General features: G+C 41.8%; 1 protein-coding gene across 11 annotated transcripts in view; it reads right to left on the bottom strand.

The window, feature by feature from the left end:
• The window catches only part of rims1b (regulating synaptic membrane exocytosis 1b), a 76,290-nt gene that overhangs the window by 70,357 nt on the left and 933 nt on the right, over positions 1 to 5,000 (bottom strand). The window lies entirely within an intron of this gene.

Below are 5,000 nucleotides of genomic sequence, written 5' to 3'. Positions count from 1 at the left end.
GAAGAAAAACCAATAATGTGACATCACTGATGAGGGTGTGGCCAAACATGAATCCTGAAAATATTTCATTTGATCCAAAACCACTTGCAATTTCAGACATTAGGTGTATCTCCTTTAAAAATACCTTTGCTTTTAATTCAAGGAAAACTGAATATTTTTATTAAACTGGTTGGTATATAACAATCCTGTGCATTGGATGTTCTCTCTCTAACTCTCTTTTAAGTTAAACATTTTTTAATGTTGATTCTCCACATTACATTCCAGTTGAACATCCTGTTTTATCAACAAATATTTCACACTCCCAGCGTCAGTCATCTAAGTAGATGTGCGCCTTGTGCGTTTTGTCAGAGGTTCAAGGTTCAAAGCAACAAACAGCATCCTGCACCTGCTGCAGGTGAGACAAAGAGGACTGGCCAGGTAGAGTGAGTTGCAATGATCCAGCCTTGAAGGAGACGAATGTGATGGTAACAGTTTTCATATCAATGCACGAGCTAATGTCAGCAAAACTTTCATCAAATGTTCTTTCAAACTCCAGAGACAGAAAAAGCCACATCTGTGTTTGTTTGACTGCACATGAAATAACAATGATGATTTTTTTTTTTCGCTTCGGGACAGTTCATCACCCTTTAAAAGCCAAAAGGGGAAACATGTTAGCAAACAATTTACTTTTCCACACATCCAGTAGTCACAGACCAACATCAGCATTTGTTGGCATATTTGGTTTCAGCTTTTGATTTGATCTGCACCAACTCTTGAGAAAAATATCCATCTCTTTAGCTGCTAAATGCTCCACTATGTTCACCAGCTAATTGCTAACTTCATGTGTCTGGTGCTGAGCAGGCAGCGTACAGTGGGTGTATCAGAGCTTTTGTTTTTGCACAGAACAGCCTGCTGCTGTGGTTAGACATGAGGCTGATGACTGAATCAGACCAGTAAAGTTTGGTGCCATAAAACCAAAAGAGTGAGTTTAAAGACAGTGAATATCTGTCGGATGAAACCTGTCGGGGAGTTCATCACTGTGAGCGACACCTTTTAGCATTTGACCCGTTGTTGATGTAAAAATATCAATTAGTGAAGCTTTAAGGAAAAGTGATCAACCCCACTAGAAAGGAAACTGCCCACATTAAAACAGAAATCAAGCTATTTCCCATAGAAATCACAACCTAATCTGCTTTTGACCTTGTCACCAAACTACAGCTGACCCCTTGCTGGACAGTAGCAGCCATATCAGACGGCAGACAGGGAGGGGGACTTCGCTGCCCTCTAGATGCACCCTGTAGCCTGCAGCCTTGGGGAGCCCTGGTAAAGAGAGATTAGCAATGTGTGTGTGTGTGTGTGTGTGTGTGTGTGTGTGTGTGTGTGTGTGTGTGTGTGTGTGTGTGTGTGGGGACCCCGTACAGAAGCTCTTCCCATTCTTTCTGTCTCCCCCTTTTCTCTCTCTTTCCACTGCTCTAATCCTTAAAACCTCTAAATCCTCCCTCCTCTCCCTCCTTCTGTGCCCCAGGTCGCGATTTCTCCGTCTGCCCATCTGGTGTCAAGGAACAAACTCTGCCCAATCTGCACCTTGTATTGTGCCGTAGATAAGAAAAAAAATGTTAAACAATACTACTACTAATACTGTTTACTTGTTCTTCTCTGCCTTAATATCAACAACAGTGCCTCCATTAACCCCACCCAACACCACCCCAGCCTTAAGGCCCAGTGTGTACGTCCACCCCTGTCTGAAATGTCTACAACATCTCTGCTGAGTGCATCAATATTTTACACATTGCTTCTATATTTACATTTTGGAAACCTCAAAGGCTCCCAGGGGTGGATGGGAACTTGGAGCGTTGGGCTGCAGAGAAAAGATTTCCTGTTGTGTTTAGACAAGTTGTTTTTTTTTTTTTTTGTTTGTTTGTTTCTTTATTGACGTCACATCGTCGGAGAGGTTGGTCACTTCTGTGCTCACTCTGACAGCTCTCCTCTGCTAACATCCTCTGGATTAGGAAGTCAATGGAGGTTTAGCAAGTCAATGAAGGAAGTCTCTGAAGTCTATGATGTATTAGATGTGGACAATGTGTTCGTTAACGCTCTGAATCAGAGATGGAAAAGCCCAGGTGCTGGCTTCTCATGACCTGACCAGAGCCAATTATTAGCCCAGAACCAGGTGTTCTGGCTCAGCAGCAGACCAGGACACTTCAGTGTCTCTCATGCTGGAGGTTAAAGTCATGACAGATAAAGTCCCATATCAGTATAACCTTATCACTGCCAGCTGCTCAGGTCTCAGGCAACGCTGCAACCACATTGGACAGTGCTGACCAGGTGGAATAGTCTTGACGTAAGGTACAAAATGTTCTTTTTGGATGTGGATTCTCACTGCCGGGGGAAAGCAGCGTTGGCTGTTATTTATGGTCGCCTCTGCCAATGAAGATGAATTTCATAGATAAGGAGGTTGCTTTGAATTATAATGCTTAAAAGAAACACTAACATATGGTTTAAAGGTGCATATGTTTGTTGCCACCATGTGAGAATAGTGCTTTCATTGGCTCTGTGACCAAATGAAGCCTTTTAAATTCAGATAAAATACCTGTTGCACACTACTACATGAAAGTATTGATGACGCCCAATCACTGTATATGATAATGCCGTACAATATTAAAAGTACTTAGGAAATTGGAGGGGCCTACAGCACTAATTCTGAACACCTTGTTCACAATCTAATATTTTGATTCATATTCTTATACCACGCTGTAACAGAGTTTGTTTCTGCCCTAAATGCCAAACAAAAAACAACATTACAAATAATACATCCAGTTTACACTAGATTATGGAGATATATCCTGTATTCTCATTGAACTGCAGCTACCCTTAAACCACAAGACACACGATAACGTTCATCACTCCAGATACATAAAAACGGTCATCACCTACATCTGGGAGGCTCGAGCACTGGGCACTGTGTTTTCAATTATAAAGCCCTATTATCCACAAGATACAATTAAACATTGTCAGTGAAATTTGAAGCTAACAACCGTCCAGTAAACACAACATACCTTGAAGGTGAAGAGACACATTTCCTGTAAAGACTTCACAAATTTTCTAGTATTTAAAATAGTATTTCTGAATGTTTTCATTAGTGTGTCTATGTAAGTGATGGTTGTTTTTTTAGGACTGACTCATATCATTGTGATCTTATATGTAATTCGATCTCAGTATATAACAAGCCAAATGAATAAAGTTTGACTAAGTAATAAACATGCTCTGTCCTTGGAGACCTTGATGTTCTCCATAGTTGTGACAACAAGTGTGACAAGTGAAACAATCACATGACCAGTAAGGACTTATCTGACTGTAAGAGGTCGATGTGAGCACATGAAAGTGTCCACCATTAACAGAAAATGTGTGTATCTTCCTTTCTTTTATCCCTCACTCATTTATTCTGACCCATATAAATTAACTTTGGAAAAAAGGGTTATTCTGTTTTTATTTTTACTACTAAACTACTGTATGTTATGCTCGTTGGTAATGTCAGCATTTTAGCAATTAAACCTCATTATTCTATGTGAAGTCATTCTGGAGAGCAGCATCAGCTCAATGACCAGAATGGAAAAAATGGAGACCAATTTTTAGCCGGAGGTACATTAAACTAGGAGTGAAACATTTAGTTCTTCTCTTAAGCCAGGTCTAGAATTGTACGGTCTAACCCTAATAAAGCATATTCTGATGCACAGAGTGGCTCTTGCGTGTATGTAAAGTCCATATAAAGCTTTCCCCTTGATAACAACACCCCATCGCTCCTGTCTCCTCATATCCATTCAGTATCCTGCAAAATAAACTGTAGTAAATATTAAAGACCAGCAATTATTTGAATGGTTTTCTGAAATCACATTTCTCCTTTGTCCATGCTGTGCTGGTCCCATCAATGATTAGCCAGATGATGAAGCCATTATTGACTGAACCTGAGCCTGTGCCTCATGGAACATTAAATACATCACTTCCTCTCAAGGGGCTCGAAAGCAGCTATCACCCAGCATCCCTTTATGTTGCAGTCAGGAAATGAAAACAGCCATTAGAATCAGACCAAGCCAGAGTGCTTATAGGATGCTGAACGCTTGCAACGACAATATCCTTTATGATAAATCCAGAAACAGGGCCCTCACGTGTTTGAGTGCAGGTGTGGATAGAACAGATTAACATACAGGCCCAGCTCAGTGCAGGTTCTGGTGGTTCAAATTGCCATGGCTTGTGGTGGAAACCCCCGAGGCATCAAACTGCAATGTAATAAAGCCTTTGTAAGAGGCAGCTGAAGCACACCCAGCCCTCATCACACTGTAGTGTATCTCTAACATCATGTGTTTGTGGAAATGGTGAATTTCAAGTGACCTATAGCTATCTCCTGCGATTTTAACCATGATGCTCCTTCAGTGGCTTGCAGTTTCTGCACAGCCCATAGCATCTCTCTGAGACCTATCACTGCTTATTCTGATTCTTACACAGCTCCGATTCTTAGTGTTTGGCGATTGTTTGACATCTATTCAGTATACAGAGGGTTTTTAAAGGTGCCACAATGTAGTCGGTGTCTTTTACTCTGTATCGTGTCCGGTTTAGGCCTGCTAAGATTCCCAACCACACCCCATCTTCTTCTCTCCGCCGAGGGGAGCGCAAATGATCGTACACACCGCCCCACCACCGTCCGTTTATAAAACGGTTTGTGTCGCTCCAGGCCTGTGAGCTATAATATCATAGTTTTTCTCATTATTGTCAAAGCGACCTCTCTCTATCTCTCTCTCTCTCTCTCTCTCTCAAACACACACACACACAGACGCACACATACACATTCACTCCTCGGTTGCAAAAATCTACAGCGATAAAGCCACTCCAGCCTGCATGCGTGCGTAAAAGGAAAAGCAGAGCGGTGCTGGATGTGTAAACTGAGGGATGGGGTGCAGTCCCCATTGATGAAAAAGAGTAGCTGAAGGATAGATGATGCTATGATTCATCCTCAGCGCCCCCCCCCC

Source organism: Seriola lalandi, unplaced genomic scaffold (genome assembly GCF_002814215.2).
Source record: "Seriola lalandi dorsalis isolate HSWRI2012SDOR001 ecotype SW California unplaced genomic scaffold, Sedor1 jcf7180002054518, whole genome shotgun sequence".
Taxonomy (NCBI): Eukaryota; Metazoa; Chordata; class Actinopteri; order Carangiformes; family Carangidae; genus Seriola; species Seriola lalandi.
This window is presented reverse-complemented; position numbering and strand designations above follow the sequence as displayed.